Here is an 18,437-nt window from a genome sequence, read left to right as displayed (position 1 = left end):
TAGTGTCTTGAGGTTGCTTCTCCCACCTCAGAGACACAGCCCTGGTGCCTGGCCGGGGCACCAAGAGCCTTTAATCCACACGGCTCAAAATAAAAGGGAGCAAAAATAGAAAGGAAAGAAAAGGAAGGAAGGAAGGAGGGAGGGAAGGAAGGAAGAAAGCAAGAAAGGAAGGAAGGTCGAGAGGAAGAAAGGGAGGAAGAAAGGAAGGGAGGAAGGAAGGAAGAAAGGAGGGAAGGAGGGAAGAAAGGAAGGAAGAAAGGAAGATAGAAAGGGAGAAGACAAAATAAAGTAGGATAAAGTATAGTTATTAAAATAAAAAATAATTATTAAGAAGAAAAAATTCTATTAAAAAAAACAACAGAAAAACAGGTCGGTCTAACCCTAGGACAAATGGTGAAAGCAAAGCTATACAGACAAAATCTCACACAGCAGCACACACATACACACTCACAAAAAGAAAAAAGGGGGAAAATAATAGTATATCTTGCTCCCAAAGTCCACCTCCTCAACTTGGGATGATTCGTTGTCTATTCAGGTTTTCCACCGATGCAGGGCATTTCAAGTTGATTGTGGAGCTTTAATCTGCCGCTTCTGAGGCTGCTGGGAGAGACCTCCCCCTCTCCTCTCTGTTCGCACGGCTCCTGGGGTTCAGCTTTGGACTTGGCCCCGCCTCTGCGTGTAGGTCGTCCGAGGGCGTCTGCCCTTCGCTCAGACAGGACGGGGTTAAAGGAGCAGCTGATTCGGGGGCTCCAGCTCACTCAGGCCAGGGGGAGGGAGGGGCACGGAGGCGGGGCGAGTCCGCGACGTCAGAGGCTGACGTGACGCTGCACCGGCCCCAGGCGCGCCGCGCGTTCTCCCGGGGAAGCTGTCCCTGGATCCCGGGACCCCGGCAGTGGCGGGCTGCACGGGCTCCTCGGAGGGCCGGTGTGGAGACTGACCCGTGCTCGCACACAGGCCTCTTGGTGGCGGCAGCAGCAACCCTAGCGTCCCACACCCGTCTCTGCTGTCCGCGCCAATAGCCGCGGCTCGTGCCCGTTTCTGGAGCTCCTTTACGGGGTGCCCTTAATCCCCTCTCCTCACGCACCAGGAAGCAAAGAGGGAAGAAAAGGTCTCTTGCCTCTTCGGCAGCTCCAGACTTCAACTGGACTCCCTCCCGGCCAGCCGTGGTGCACTAACCCTTCAGGCTGTTTTCACTCTGCCAACTCCAGACCTTTCCCTGGGATCCGACCGAAGCCCGAGCCTCAGCTCCCAGCCCCGCCCGCCCCGGTGGCTGAGCAGAGGAGCCTCTTGGGCTGGTGAGTGCAGGTCGGCGCCGATCCTCTGCGGGAATCTCTCCGCTTTGCCCTCCGCACCGTTGCTGCGCTCTCCTCCGCGGCTCCGGAGCTTCCCCCTCCGCCACCGACAGTCTCCGCCTGCGCAGGGGCTCCTAGTGTGTGGAAACCTTTCCTCCTTCACGGCTCCCTCCCACCGGTTCAGGTACCGTCCCTATTCTTTGTCTCTGTTTATTCTCTTTTCTTTTGCCCTCCCCAGGTACGTGGGGAGTTTCTTGCCTTTTGGGAGGTCTGAGGTCTTCTGCCAGCATTCGGTGGGTGTTCTATAGGAGAAGTTCCACGTGTAGATGTATTTCTGAAGTCTCCGTGACGAGGAAGGTGATCTCCGCGTCTTACTCTTCCGCCATCTTTAAAAAAAAAGTCAGGTAACTTTTCAAATTAGAGTTTTCTCGGGATACATGCCCAGGAGTGGGATTGCTGGGTCATACACCCCTGGAACTTTTTTCATCTTGCAAAACTGAAACTCTGTGCCCGTTAAATACTAACTCCCCTTTCCTCCCCACTCCTTTGAGTGTCCCCCACCCCAGGCACCCACCACTCTACTTTCTGTCTCTAGGAATTTGACTCCTCTCAGCTCTTCGTATAAATAGAATCTGGCACTATTTTCCTTTTGTGACTGGCTTCTTTCACTTCGCAAAATGTTTTCAAGATTAATGCCTGTTGCAGCATGTGTCAGTTTCCCTCCTTTTTCAGGCTGAATAATATGCCACTGTATGCAGTATGTACTGCATTTTATTTATCCATTCCACCGCCAGTGGGCATTTGGGTTGCTTCCACTTTGGGGCTGTTGTGAATAACACTGCTATAAACATGGGTGTACAAATATCTGGTTGTGTCGCTGCTCTCAATTCTTAGTTTCTGTTTTGAATAGTAGCCATCTTATTGGGTGTGAATTGATATCTCACTGTGGTTTTTTTTTTTTTTTTTTTTTTTTTTTAATTTTTTATTTTTTTGTGGTACGCGGGCCTCTCACTGCTATGGCCTCTCCCCTTGCAGAGCGCAGGCTCAGCGGCCATGGCTCACGGGCCCAGCCGCTCCGCGGCATGTGGGATCCTCCCGGACCGGGGCACGAACCCGCGTCCCCTGCATCGGCAGGCGGACTCTCAACCACTGCACCACCAGGGAAGCCCTCTAACTGTGGTTTTGATTTGCATTTCTCTAATGATTAGTGATGCTGAGCCTCTTTTCACGTGCTTATTAATCGTTTGTACTTTTTTTTTTGGAGAAATGTCTATTCAAGTCCTTTGCCACTTTTGAGTCTGTTTCTTTGTGGTTGAGTTTTAGTATTCTCTACATATTTTACGTATTAATTCCTTATCAGATATGTGCTTTGCAAATATTTTCTCCCATTCTGCGTGTTGCCTTTTTACTCTGTTGATAGTGTCCTTTGATGCACGAATGTTTTTAATTTTGATGAAATCCAAATTGGTTGGCTTTTTTTATTGAGTTATAATTGACATACAATATTATATTAGTTTCAGGTACACAACATAGTGATTCGATATTTTTATACATTATGAAATGGTCACTGCAGTGAGACCATCTATCACCATACCAAGTTGTTCCAATATTATTGACTATATTCCCTATGTGTCCATTACATCCCCATGGCTCACTTATTTTATAGCTGGGAGTTTGTACCTCTTAATCCCCTTCACCATTTTTGTCCATTCCCCCCGCCTCCCCTCTGGAAACCACCAGTTCCTTCTCTGTATTATGAGTCTTCTTCTGTTTTGTTTTGTTTGTTCCTTTGTTTTGTTTTTTTGATTTCACATGTAAGTGAAATCATACTGTATTTGTTTTTTCTCTGACTTACTCCATTTAGCATAATACCATCCAGACCCATCCATGTTGTCGCCAATGGTACGGTTTCATTTTTTTATGTCTGAATAATATTCCATTGTGTGTATATATATATATATATATATATATATATATACCACATCTTTTTATCCATTCATCTGTGGATGGACACTTAGGTTGCTTCCATATCTTGGCTATTGTAAATAATGCTGCAATGAACACAGGGGTGCATGTACCTTTTTAAATTAGTGTTTTTGTTTTCTTTGAATAAATACCCAGAAGTAGAATTGCTGGATCATATGGTAGTTCTGATTTTTCGCTTTGAAATGCAAGTCAAAACCACAGTGAGAAAGCACCTCACACCTGTCAGAATGGCAATTATCAAAAACAACAGGAAACAACAAGCGTTGGTGAGGGTGTGGAGAAAAGGGAGCCCTCGTGCACTGCTGGTGGGAATGGAAATTGGTGCAGCCACTGTGGAGAACAGTACGTTTCTTCTTTTTGTTCCTTGTGCCTTTAGCGTCATATCCAAGAAATCATTGCCAAATCCAAAGTAATGAATTTTTTCCCCTAGCTTTCTTCTAAGCGTTTTATAGTTTTAGCTCTTAGGTTTAGATCCTTGAACAGTTTTGAGTTAATTTTTCTATATGGTCTTAGGTAAGGGTCCAACTTTATTTTTTTATATGTGGATTTCCAATTTTCCTGGTACCATATGTTGAAAAGACTGTCTCTTCCTCATTGAATGACCTTGCCACCCTTGTTGAAAATCATTTGCATATATATATGCAAGGGTTTTCTTCTGCGTTTGCATTCATAACTTTTACTGTGTTTATGCATTATTTGCATTTGCCATGTTCTAACAGCATCTGTGTGATCCTGGTTCCTATATAGTAGTTCCACTAGATTATAAAATGCTTAACAGCAGTTAAACAGATTTTCTCATTATTTTGTTTCTTTGAGTTGCCTGGTGGCTTTCTTTTTTATTTGGGAGGTTGTCTAGATCAGTGTAGTCAGGTGCACATATTGACCTACGTGACCTGGTGGGTGGGTCTACCTTGATCCCGACCTGAAACCTGACCCCCACCCGCAGGCATTTCATGGGTAACTTATGCAGAGTTCGAACGATTTTGTACCACAAGCCTTCTCCTCCAGCCAGCAAGCATCTCGGCAATACCCTGCCCATTGCTCACATCTCAAGAAGTTTTGTCGAGTAAACAGATGAGCTGGTGGGTAAATGGTGTCGGGAATATGGGAGTGACCGCGGATGTCTGGATCTGTACCCTCCCGCCCTTATCAGTGGGGAGAAGTGGCCCAGCTGGGTTGAATGACAGCTAGATTCTCTTCTCTGTCCTCTTTTCTGGATGGATCTTCCAGCTCTAAACTTTGGATCTCCCCAGGTCTCAATCTCCAGATGTCTTCTTGATCCACATTTATTTCCCAGGTGAGCTTATCCTGAAAGCTTTACGTGCAATCCACCTGCTGACAACTCCCAAATTCAAATCTTCAGACTGTAGTTGAGTCACTAAGCCTTTCTGCTCCTCAGTTTCCTCATCTGTAAAACAGGGATAAAATGACCTTCCTTGCTGCTGTGTGTTATACATATTGTGTGTCAATATGCAGCACCCAGCAGGTGCCCAGCGAGTGGCAAGCATTATTTTTAGTTTCTTTTATTGTTTCAGCTATAGGAAGCCCCCAAGATCAATTCTAATAAGGAATACTTGGGGGGGAAATGCAAGCAAGAATTAAAATATCGTAGATCCTAGCATCTCCTGGCTGTTCTTAAGTGATAGAGGGGTGGGTAGGAGGTCCCAGGCCTGCAGGGAGGCCCTCCCAGCACTCTGGGTTACAAAGTCGGCCTCCAAGATAACTCTTTTCTCTTTCTCACCCACAAAAACTTTTCTATAGGAAATGTGCGTTGGGTTTGAAGTAGAGATGAGGGTTGGAATAAAAGAAAGAAACTAGTTGAGTGCTAAGGGAAAGGACTTTGGGGTGTGACCCTCTAATCTTGGGGTGTAGGGGCTGCCCACCCCTTAGTTTCAGCTTCTGAAACGGTATGAAAAATTCTCTTCACTCAGAATTCCACGCATTCCAAAACACGTCTGCATCCATTCCCTCTTCCTAAGTTTCAGGCCAGAATCCTCGAGGGCATTTTGAGTCCTTTCCATCACTCTTCTCTTGCTTCCCAAATTCAATATCACAAAATCCAGTTGGCTCTGCCCCCAGAATATTTCCTGAATCTGATTTGACCATGATTCTTTACTGCCACCACCATGATCTCAGATTAAGCCATCATCATCTCCTGTTTGGTCTGTACAAGCCTCCTAACTGGGCTCCATGCTTCAGTCCTTGAAATCAAAAGTCTATTCCTTACCTGCTGCTAGAGGGCCAAGAGCCACAGAGAATTATTCTCAGGCCTGGAAACCTAATGGAAGTTGCCCTGCTGGATTTCTAACTTGCTTGGGACCAGTGACCCCTTTATTTCCCACAGTTTCTCCTTTTCGGAATGGCAGTGTCTGTCCTATACCTGTCCCACCATTGTATTCTGGAAGCAGATAACTTGTTTCCTAGTGCACAAGTAAGCAGGTGGAAAATAATTTTACCCTGGGATGGATCATAACCAGTGTCTCATCCATGCTGATTTAGATGATGAGATGCTGGACTTTTGAGTTGTTGATATTTAGATGAGATTTGGGACTAGAGTTGATGCTCTAATGGGTTGAGATTTGTGGGGAATTGGGGTTGGGGTGAATATGTTTTGCACGTCAGATGGACGTGGCTTTGGAGACCCAGAGGCCAGAATGTAGTGGGTTGACTGGTAATGCTCCTCAAAAGACACGTTCCCAGGGAAACTGTGAGGGTGACCTAATTTGGAAGAAGGGTCTTTGCAGATATAAGTAAGAGATGAGATCATTCTGGATTAGGGTGGGCCCTGAGTCCAATGACAAGTGTCCTTTTAAGAGGCTTGATTCCACCCTTGCTTGTCTTTGCACATCTGCTTTGCTTCTGAGCAACTGGACCTGGAAAATTGAGGGGCAGCTGGTGCCTGGAGCAAGGCTCGTAAGGTCTGGTGGCATTGCCATGGGGTCCTATTGATGCCACCTTGCCTGTTCCCAGCCTCTGCTCCCAAGACGGTGCCCTTGGCAAGTCAGTGCTGGATGGAGACAGGCACACAGGTCCCCAAGCCCAGGGGATTCCCGCCTTCTCCTCCAGAGGAGGGGCTGAGTTGGCTTATCTTTAACATAAACCCCAGATACCAGAGCACGTCTTGACACCAGCCACTCCTTGGTCACATATTTTCAATGTCAGCTCAGTTCTGCAAACTCACCTGATGAGTTTCAGTTGGGCACCATCACCTGCCAGGTACTGTGTGATGCTGAGGCCAGGAAGGTGACAATGACACGGTCCTCACACCAAGGAGCTCCCCTTCCATTAGTGGGGACATGCCAGGGCAAGACCGCTATTGCAGAGGAGGGAGTGTGAGAATCTGACAAAAAGCCTGGGTTTGGTGTCAGACAGACCTGAATTCTGGCTCCGGTGCCTCCTTTTTTTTGTTTTTTGTTTTTTCCGCTTTCTGACCTAAGGCCAGTTACTCGATCTTTCTGTGCCTCGGTTTCCCAGAGAGCGAAAAAGGGATCATAAGGATATCTGCCCCGTGGCTGACATGAAGATTAAATGAGATGAGACAAGGGAAGAGCTTAGCCTGGTGACTGGCACATAGCAGAGAATCAGTAACCGATAGCTTTTAATCTTAATAATAAGTTATGATTTGTACTCAACTCCGCAGAAACCCACCTCCTGGGTTTCACATCTGGCCACGCAGAGGGTAAACTGTATGCCCTCCTGTGCTTGCGTCATACTCAGTATCGCTGCAGTGGAAAGCTGCTCCAGAGATGCATTTTGGGAGCAAAGTAGAATTTTTGCTTTTGAGATAGACTGTCCTCTGCAGTTGTCTCCAGACTGTGTCCGGTGGTGCCCCTAGGTCTCCTGGAAACAGACACGATACATCGAAGTTTTCAACTTTATAGATAATTCCTACACTTTCCAGGGTTACTTTCGCACCAATGTCTGGGCGTGCCTGGCTCGGGTTCCACTGCTATGTGGTCAGCAAGGCGCTCTCGCTGGGAAAGCAAGGTTTCCTGGGTGATGGGGACGGAGGGTGGTGGCAGCACGTCACCCCAGCAACGGCAACAGCCAGGCAACACCCAGGCAGCCCTTTGGAATGAACACAGCCTGGGCCTCCCTGGCCACACCCTCACCCAGGATCAATCGGCTCCCTGTGAGGCCTGCCTGGCCTTTGCCCAGAAGGACACCGGGTGGAAACTCCCAGGGCCCATCTATCTCTGCCGGGTGCTTGGAGCTGCTCTCCCATTGGCTGCCCAGACCTGCTGCTCATTTGCATGGCAGGGATGTTCCCTCTCACCTGTTCTCCCCTCACCAGTACTGGGCGCGCTTTCCCAGGAGGTCTTCTCGGATTCCTCAGACCAGTCTGGCTTGCCCTGTTCTAGCAACTTGGGCTCATCCTTTGCAGCTGTCGTCAGAGTCGTCCCCTTGCTTTTGTTGGACTGATACCTCCCGCCCCACTGAAGTCTAAACTCTGGGAGGGACAGGACAGTGTCTGAGACAAGGGAGCATTCCTAACGAGTGCCAGGTCAGTAAACCTGGACCCACTTCCCCCAGGAGGCAGGCTGTGGGTCTTGGTGTTACCACCGTCACCCTCATAATTGCAGCAAAAATAAAGCAGCTTAGAGCTGTCGAGTTATGATGAGTTATCATTGCACGTAGGTCATCTCACTTAAAATCCTCCCAATCTTGCTGCGAGCCGGTTAGGGGTCATTCTTGCCTCCGTTTCTCCCAGCTCGATACAGGTCTGGTGCTCAGAGCCAACCCTTTGAGTGACATCTGAGCTAGTGCTGGGATGCCGACGCCCTTGCCCACAGCTACCCTGCAGGTGTGCTCAAGTGAGATAGTCTTAGACGGTGCAGGGAACCTGACATTGACACTAATCACCTCCTGATAAGGCCACACCCGAGTTCTATTGCAATCCTGATTGCCTCCAAGACAGTCCGTATCTCTTTGCCAATAGCATAGCCTGGGCACCTCCTTAACACTTGCTCACTTCCCCTTTTTGCAGAAAGGGGGCCAGCCCAGAGCTGAGAGTCTTTGGTACACGACCAGGTCTGGTTAGATGTTGGATGACGCTGTCTTGTGCTTTCATTAGGTTTGATCGTATGGTTCCTTTCTCTTTATGGCCCATGAGACTGGTGTCTGTGTAGCTGATGCCATCTCTCTAAAGCAAGAATGTTGAGGAAAAAAAAGTTACAGGGAAAAAGGAAGAGATGGCGTGACTAATGGTAGGGGAGTCCCCAGCTAGGGCCAGAATCGTGGTGGTGGAGCGTGTGTGACAGCCCTGGCGCAGGGAGCACATCTGAGAACCAGCCTTGCATCCTCTGAATGCCCGTCACCCACACAGAGCTTGGGACACGACTCGGCCCTGATTGCATTGTGCTCCAACAATCCCCCGTCTTTTCCTTCGTCTCCCTGGCAAATCCCAGGCTTTTAAAGTGCAAAGACTGTGTCACACTTGTGCCTGCCCCTGGGCCCCGAGCACAAGGCTCCTGAGTTGCCAGTGATTGGTGGATTCATCTCTCCTGGGTTTAACGGTGGTCACGTGACGGTTACCTGACTTCAGCATTTGACACGAATTAATCATTTATTCACGGTATTGAGGGAAAGGCAGACAAGGGCTCAGAATTTTCTTACCACCAGACTTGCCAGGCATCTCATTCCTTCTGGAGCTGTGGTAGCCACAGCAGGGAATGGGGAGAGCTGGTTTACCATGGGAAATTTGAGCTGCTGAGAAGGTTCGAGAACACGGGAGGGGATGCAACCTTTCTAGAAAGCTCAATGTGTAACCAGCTCTGGTACAATATGTACATATTTATATCTTAGTTTTTTTCTATAAAACACTAACCCCAGTAGGGATGGTGATGACAGTTGCCAGAATGTTCCATCAATTAGAAAATATCGATGTTCCAGGCGAAGACACAGACCCACCACCCTAGAACAGGAAGTCTTGGCGGTCCAAGTGCAGGTCTGACACAGGTGAGGCTGACCCGGTGCCTCAGATGATGTCACCGCGGACCTGCTTCTCTCAGTGGCCCCATCCTATCTTCCATGGAGGTGGCTCCTCTGCCCCAGAAGCCCCCGCGGTGTTGCCTGATTCATCACTGGCTCTGCTTGGGTCACGTGCCCACCCCTGAACACATCGCCTCTCCAGAGGGTGGGGTGCCTTGGTTGGGTCTCAAAGGCAAACAGGCCTGGATTAAATCCTGACGCCCCTCTCTCCCACCGCCGTGAGACCTTTGGCAAGTCACTTCCCCACCCTGTCTCAGTTTTCTCCCCTGTGAAATGAGGATAACCGTTCACAGATGAAATGGTGGCACCCACGTGGCAGCGCTGTCATGAGGATTACAGGAGAGAATGCACAGAAGGTTCCGAGTGCATCTGGGGAGATGCTGCGAAGTGTCAGGCCCTGGAGTACGTACTGCCGTGCTGTTCTGTCTGTCTGGAGCATTCTCCCGTGTCTTCGCATGGCGTGGCCTTCTCCTTCAGCTCTGGGTCTCTGCTCAAATGGCACTTCCTCAGAGCAACCTCCCTCGCAACTCCGTTCGAAACGGGGCCCCTCTGATAAACCATAATGGAAAAGAATATGAAAAAGAATATATATATATATATATATATATATATATATATATATATATACACACACACATACCTATGTATCACCGCGTCACTTTGCTGTAAGGCAGAAATGAACACAGCATTGTAAATCAACTATACTTCCATGAAATTTAAAAAATAAAAATAATAAATAATAAAAGAAACAGGGCCCCCTCCCTACCCTCTTTGTCACTCCTACTCCTTCACCTCATGCATTTTTCTTCATAGCACTTATCCCAACCCAAATCCATATGAATTAATCATTTGTATGTTTATTGGCTATTGTCTTTCTTACTGATAGCCTGCAGGCACCGCGGAAGCATCCATCTCGTTCAAGTCCTAATGTCAGTATCTAGAATAGTATCTGCCTCCTGACGGTTGCTTCACACAAACGGTTGTTGAATGACTAAAAGAACACACTTAGGACCCTTTTAAATGCACTTTCACTGTGACACCCTTGGACTTCTCTGGGAACTAAGAGTTTAATCCTAAGGTTAAAAAAAGGAAACTGTTTCCATTTCCTCCCCCAATTCATCACCACGTCCCGGCCGGGGAGTTTGCTGCGTCTCAGAGCTCTTCATCTCTGAGAAGGTATCAGGTTATATCCTGGCCTCTCTGGATTTCTGAACTTGAGTTATGACTTCCAGGCTCAGTTCATTACTCTTTTGTTTAACTGGTGTCCGGCTGTGGCGGCTTCTCTTGTCTTTTAGAAGGAAAGAGTTTTTATAGGAGACGATGTGGAGCTCCTTCAAAACACAATTGTGAAATTTCTTTCAGAAGAAGGTGCATCCGTGCCTTAACTTGAGAAGTTCTGTGGAGTTCCTTCTTTATTCTAACTTTGGAAAGTTCCAGAATCAGGCAGCCCCTTAGGACTCTGTCCCGTCCCCCGCACTCCCCGACAACTTCCTCTTCCTTCCATTTGTTTCCACGTCCCTCTCACCCTTTGTTTCCTTACTTCTCTTGGAAGTCTGGATGGTTCCCCAGGTGGACAGGAGACTTAGATGAGGAGAAAAGTGCTTGACACACCAGGGAACTTAGGCAAATGGAATAGATCTTTTTTTTTCTCCGACCCTGGGAACAAAAGTTTAAAGATTTCCATCTAAGGAAGTAAAGCTAGCTGTTTGGAGGAGGAAAAAAAAACCCAAACTTCAATAACGGTGAATCATCTGTACTCTGTAAATTCCTCTATTTTTAATCGTCAATTCTGATGTTTGGCAAATTGGCAACTTAGGTTTGGAGCCCAAGGTCGTGTCCGACTCAGCCAACTTTTGCAGATTTCTCAGGGTCAATTTTACCTACCATTTTAGGCGTGTTGGAGGATTTAAGTTCCTGCCTGTGGTTGGTTGCTAAGGGGTCCAATTCTTCATGCCTCCCTTACCATGCCCTTGACCCTGTAACCTTGTAGTGTCCTCCCCAGTCTTGGACTTGCCAAGGGGGTGGCTTTGGCCAATGAGAGGCTCGCAGATGTGGCAACAACAGAGGCTTGAGACGGGGCGGCGCATCGGGTTTTCTCTTTCTGGAGCCCCTTCTACTGCCATAGGAAGGACATGCCTGGGCTGGTCTGCTGGAGGGTAAGAATCACGAGAGCAGAGCCGAGTCATTTTTGTTGTCTCAGTCAAGGTCAACCTGGCTCCCCAGCAGTCAGATGACCACCGGATAGATGAGTGATATCAGCAAGATTGCAGAGCTGCTTAGCCAATGAGCGCTTTGTTACAGTAACCATTTGTTACAATTGGTTACAATCGTAACCAATTGTTACAGTTACTATACATACTATTGTGTCACTAGGTAATGAAAACGCCACCCTCAAAGGACTTCCAATCGATCAGTAAAGTCTGCACACAACGGTAATTATTACAACTACTCCCACAGCTGGATAACATGTATGAAATGCTTATTTATTTTGTGCCTGGCCCTATATTCAATGCGTTACCTAGAGTCTCTCATTGAATCCATAGAGCAGCCCTACTAGATGACTACTACTATTATCCCCATTTCCAAGATGAGGAAGCTGAGACTCAGAAAGATGGAGTGACCTGGCCAAGGTCACCCAGCCAGGCAAGGTTAGGGGGCGTCAGGATTTCAGCTAGGTGCCGTTCAGTTCCAAGACACACAAGTGTTACCATTTGGCTTTGACTGCAAGTCTAAACGTTTCAGCAGCTCTAAGAGATTCAGAAGGTATCCCCTATAAACACGCAAATCAGGTAGAACTTTCTAGAAGGGGCAGCATTTGGGCTTTAAAGAGGCTTTGGGCAGGATTCGTGCCGTGAGGTGAAGGGAATGGAGGAAAGTTTTGCGAATATTTTTATTCTGCATACAGATCAAGGCCTCTGACAGCTGCTGGAATCAAGCTTCCCCGATGCAGTGATTGGTTGCCTTTGGTGGACATGGGAACTTACCCCTCTGTGAGCTTTAGAAGCATACAGTTTGTGAGAAATTCCTCTGATAAAAGTCAAGGCTACTTCAAGGCAGGTAAAAGGGGCAGGTGTGTTTGTGGCATGTTGACTTAACTTGTTCAAAAGTATCTCGCGCATTAATCTGCTGGGATGCCTGAAATTCCCACCTTTAGGTAAAGCATTGGAGGTAAGTTGAGAGTGGGTGTGTGAGACAGTGGTCTGGGTGGAGGCTCTTAGGAGGGGGTGGGAAAGGTATGAACTGGAGGCATTGCTGAAGGAAAACAGACACTGAAATGTAGACCAGAGATTCCCAGACTAAATCTGCTTCTGCCAAGGGCTAATGCTGGAAAAGGTGGAGTCTCTGTGCCCTTCCATCAGGCAACGGTCCCTCTATGGTTTGATGCTTTGACAGGCAACCACGAGGCTCTGGGCTGGCACTGCATTTGACGGTTGTATAACATGCTGCTTCACGGTTCAGCTAGCTCTCTCACCCCCTCCTGTGTAGTTCCTGCTACCCCAAGAAGTGGTTTTTGAGCAGGCACTCATGTCTTTTGCCTGCTAGAAGTATGGAACCTCAGATGTTCTAGAAAAGTTTAAAATATTTATTTTGGTAGCCCTTCTCATTCCCAACCAAGTCAACCAGCATGACATCCTGCTACTCTTTCTTAAGGCAACCACCAGCAGCCACATCTACCGCCAGTTGCTACCCACGGATCCCTCACCCCTGCATCAGCTGTCTTGACAACTGACTCCCATGTCACAATGAGTTAAGACAAAATATATCAGTATGATTTTGACTGCCAGTGGCAGAAATCTAATTTGAACGGGCTTAAACAAAGATGGGAATGTAGTGGCTGATGTAGGTGAAAAAGTCTGGTGTACCATGTTGGAGGCGGGGGCTCAAGACTTTGTCTCATCTCCCTACTTCCACTTTGTACTTCTGCTGTTTCCATATTGGCTCCATTCTTGGACAGACTTTTTCCTTCATGGTGACAAGATGGCTGCCAGCACCCCCAAGCTTCCATCTGGTCCTCTCAGCACCTCCATGGAAAAAGAGAAGAGTGTCCCACTCAAAGTACCAGAGCTGAATCCCATTGGCTCTGATAGGGCTGGGCTTAGCTCACGGGCTTATATCCGAACCAATCACTGTATTCAAGATTGTGGTAACTTCCTCTTGCTGCTGTAACAAATGACCACAAACATAGCGGTTTAAAACAAAGCAAGTTTATTATCTTATAATTCTGGAGGCCTGCCTATCTCAAATACGATGTGATGCTCTGATTGGATAATCCAGAGACACAAGCCTGGTTTTGCAGCCCCACCCAAACCATATAGTGTGTGGAGAAGCTGTTTTCCAGGGGAAGATGTAGTCGGAACCAGAGCTGGAGGAACAGGATGCCGAAGGGGCAGCAACAGCAAAACATCCATAAAAGAAAACAAAGGAAAAAACTCCTTTAAAGAAATTATTTTAGACCCGCTGTCAGATTTCTTTTGGGGATTGACTAATTTTTTTTAGCCCTCGAGCACACGGAATTGGCAGGGCTGAAGTTTGGAATGCATTGTGGTAATTTTATTTCACTGAGAACTTGATAAACAATTTATGTCTCTTTTAAAGCAAGGAATTTGGAGCCTGGTACCTCCTCCAGTGGATGGCAGGGACCACAGGAAGACGGGGAGGTGCACAGCTAAGACTCGGGCAGCGTGGAAAAGCACTTAATTATCTGATTTCTGGGCAAGTTCAGGGTATCCACTGATGGGGCCAGGCGAGAGGAAGAAACTCCAGGATAGTGGAAAACTACATAACGTATTATGTTACTCTCACTTAAATCCCCTAATTTTAAGGGAAAACAATCTTCAAAAGAGTCATAAAGCACATGAAGAGGCATCTTGAGGGGATGCTTATCTAGATAAATCACAATATTCTTAACAGCTGGGTTTCAAGTCAAAATTTAAGCGAGAGGTACAGTCTCTAAGATACAACCACACATTTACCAGCTTGGAAAATGTTGATGAAAAATAAACAGAAGGACCCTAGCCATGCAGTTGGCTGAGTCGTAGAAGTGTCCGGATATATCACTTCTCTTAGGGGGGTATTTGATGGCAGAGACAGCAAAGGGTGACTAAGGAGAGATGGAGACTTGAGAGGGGGAGAAGGACCCTTCCTCAGTGTCCTGTGCGGGGGAGGCATGCTGTCACCATTCCTTCCCATGACCTTTCATCAGAGATTATGGGGATAAAGAAACAAGACAAATGGAGAAGCAATGACTCCTCGATGACACACAGAGGAAAATGGGTGTGATTATAAACACAGGGTAGGAGATCTAGAAGCAGCGCTGCCTAATGGTTATGAACTGTGTCCCTTATATTGGATAGAACTGAATTTGAATACTGACTCTGTCACTTAACAGCTGTGTGATTGTAGAACACTCACGTGAACCTTTCTGAGCCTTCATTTTTTTCATCTGTAAAATGAGGATAATGATAGTACAAATTGTGTTATCATAGGGCAAAACAGTGATTAAAACCCTCACCACCAGCCTGTGAATTGTATGTTTCCTTTGCATAGTGCAGAGCCTGGAGCCCGGGAAGACTGGTAGTGTGTCAGCCAGGATTTATTTTTTTCAGGTGAAAGTGACAGAATCCCAAATAAACTTTAAAAAACAAGAAACTGAGCTTTTACAAATAAAAAGTACAGGGATAATGTGGATTTCAGGCCCAGTTGGATCCAGGGGCTCAAATCAGGACACAACCCAGCTTCTCCAGCTCATCTCCATTTTTAAAATTTAATTAATTTAGAAAGGAATTTACATGACTACCACACATGCCATAAGTGAAAGATGAATATAAACTTAAATGCAATGAAAACGATGTTACAAAGTCCTAAGTGGAACACCAACAAGAAAAAAACCCCAAACAATCCAATTAAAAAATGGGCATAGGGGACTTCCCTGGCAGTCCAGTGGTTAAGAATCTGTGCTTCCACTGCAGGGCGGAGCAGGTTTGATCCCTGGTAGGGGAACTAAGATCCTGCATGCCACGTGCTGTGGCAAAAAAAAAAAAAAAAGAGGGGCATAGGACTTGAATAAACACTTCTCCAAAGAAGACATATACAAATAGCCAATAAGCACACAAAAAGATGCTCAACATCAATAATCATTAGAGAAATGCAAATCAAAACTACAATGAGATACCCATTAGGATGGCTACTATTAAGAAAAAAAAAAACAACAACCCAGAAAATAGCAAATGTTGGGGAGAGTATGAAAAGATTGGAACTCCTGTGCACTGTTAGTGGGACTCAAAGATGGTATAGCCACTGTGGAAAATGGTACGGTAGTTACTCAAAAAATTAAAAATGGAATTACCTAATGACCCAGTAGTTCCACCTCTGGGTATACACCCAAAAGAACTGAAAGCAGAGTCTCAAAGAGATATTTGTACACTCATGTTCAAAGAAGCTTTATTCACTTTGGCTAAAACATGGAAGCAACCCAAGTGTCTATTAACAGATGCATGGATAAGCAAAATGTAGTCTATCTATATGATGGAATATTATTCAGCCTTAAAAGGGAAGGAAATTCTGACACACGGATGAATGTTGAAGACATTATGCTACGTGAAATAAGCCAGTCACAAAAGGACAAACACTGTATGATTCCACTTACACGAGGTACTTAGGGGAGTCAAAGTCAGAGACAGATTGAAGTAGAATGGTGGTTGCCAGGGGCTGGGGAGGGGAGGATGAGGAGTTAATGTCTCACGGGTATAGCATTTCACTTTAACCAGGTGAAAAGAGTTATGGAAATGGGTGCTAGTGATGGTTCCCCAACACTATGAGTGGATTTAAGGCCACTGAACTGCACACTGAAACACGGTTAAGATGGTAGATTTTACATTATACGTATTTTAGCACAACAACCACAAAAAAAATGAGAAAAAGTCCTAGCTAGATTCTGTGGCCTGCCCAAGACTCTAAGCACAAAAATGGGAGATTGTTAGAATGTTAAAGACACACCCAACTGAGGAGCCTCCTGGGCACAGTCAGAGGACTGAAGGAGTAGAAAAGGGGAGACCTCTCTCACATGTGCATGGCTGTTGTTGAGTGTCGTGGCAGGTACACCTCCCTCCTGGTCCTCAGGTTGCTGGAAAGACCAGTTAAAATTCTCACTCTTCTGACTCTCCAGCTGACCATACTCTCCTTCTCTCAACTAGGTTAGAAGGCTCTGAGGATGGGCCAGCGCCATGCTGGTATTCCGTAGCTACACGTGCCTTGCAGGCTTATCCGCGTGGTGCAGGTTTTAGTCCAAGCTGTGGAAGGCAGCAGACCCGCTGAGTGGTCCAAGAGCTCTGACATCTCCAGTGTCTGAATAGACCAGGAAACTGCCCTCTACCCCTTTTCTGTTTTTAGCTGATTAGTATACTGTATTTTCTATTTCTCCAGCCATCCCCCAATCCAAGATTTTTTAATTTTGTAGGCGATGAATATTTTAAGTCCAAGGAGAGAGATAATAACAAAGTGATCCAGATTCTAGGCCGGCAGGAGCAGTAGATAATCCTAGTCTTGGGCTTTTCTAATTTTCAAAACATGCAACACAGAAAATGAGGAAGAGGCCCCTGTAGAGTATTTGTCCTGTTTGGTGACAAATGACCTTAAAAGATGGTATCTTTCCCTCTCGGACTCAGGGACTGGGTAGGATGGATGGGGGCCGGAGGTGATGGAGAAATTTAAGCATCAGCTCAATTCTGGGGACTTGGGTACCTTTCTAGTTACTACAGCTCTATAACAAATTGCCCAAAGTAGAGTGGTGTAGAACGACCATTTCTTATGCCCATGGGTTCTGTGGGTCAGAATTCAGACAGGGCACAGAGCAGGGATGGCTAGTCCTCAGTTGGAAGTCTTCAAGGCTGGGGGCTCCAGTCACCTCAAGGCTCATTCATTCACACAGTGGTTGGCATGGGCTGTTGGCTGCGAGGCCTCAGTTTCTCTCTGTGGGCTTGCTTGGGCTTCCTCCCAGCATGGTGGCTATATTCAGAGGACCAGGATCCCAAGAGAGAGAGAGCCACGTGGCAGTTGTACCACCTTTTATGACTTTGCCTCCAAAGGCACTCATGTCACTTCTGCTGCTTTCTATTTTTTCCAAGCGGGTCATTCAGGCTGAAGGGGAGTGGGGTGGTACTCGACTGCATCTTTTGTGGGAGGAGTGTCAAAGGATTGGTGGACGTGTTCAAGTCACCACAAGTACCCTGTGACATGGGGAGTGACTCCAGGGCCTCAGACCTGTTTATCTTCCTCTGTGTGGCCTGTGACTCCCTGCCCTGCCTGGGGTTTTCAGGGAAAGCCAACTCCGATCCAGTCCAAGCCGATGGGGTAGGCAGTGGCCAAGAGGGAAGTGCCCGATGCCACCTGGAGCACTGCCTCTCTTTATGTCCTTCCCTCTGGTCGGGGAACTCTGGCCAGGGAGGGGCTCTAAGGGCTTCTTGGTGTGCTCAGAGGTCAGCAGTCCAGGGCGGAGTCCATGGGAAGCAATTATTCATTCACTCATTCATTCATTCCTCGACAAATCTTTCTTGAGTACTTCCTATGCCCAGGCACAGTTCTCAGCACAGGGGGTGTTTAACAAGGAAATTAACCGACCCTCTCTCCTGTGGTGCTCAGGGCAGGAGACCAGTCTCAGGTGAGCTGAGAGCGCCTCCCACACGTGGCGTGGGAAGACCACGACTGGGAGAGGAACCTGCTTCTCACCGAAGCCACCTCCCCAGTGCAGGGGGCTGTGAGCAAGTCAGGGCCACCCCAGGACCGCTAGCTCCACTTCTTGGTTGACTTTGCCCCTGACTGCTGCCCAAACCCACCAGCTCTGAGCTCCCGGGACAGGCGGGGAGACGCTGCCGTTGCCCGTGAGTCACGAGTGTAAAGTACGCCCAGGGCCTTGGCAGGCAGGTCTGTGCAAGGGTAAGGTGTCATTAGGTGAACGCTGAGAAATGTTGCTTTCCAGAGCCCCAGAGATAAAAGATAGGATTCAGGCGCAGCCTTTTCTCTCTCCCACTGAGCTGCGGTGGGGAGCTGCACGGTCCGGGCAGCGACGCGGCGGGGTGGGCGCGTGAGCGTGAGTGCGCGCGTGTGCGTGTGTATGCGAGTGTGTGCGCGCGTGTGAGCGTGAGTGTGTGCGCGCGCGTGGCCTTCCGGCAG

The sequence above is a fragment of the Kogia breviceps genome, chromosome 14, assembly GCF_026419965.1.
Source record: "Kogia breviceps isolate mKogBre1 chromosome 14, mKogBre1 haplotype 1, whole genome shotgun sequence".
Lineage (NCBI taxonomy): Eukaryota > Metazoa > Chordata > Mammalia > Artiodactyla > Physeteridae > Kogia > Kogia breviceps.
Note: the sequence above shows the minus strand (reverse complement) of the source record.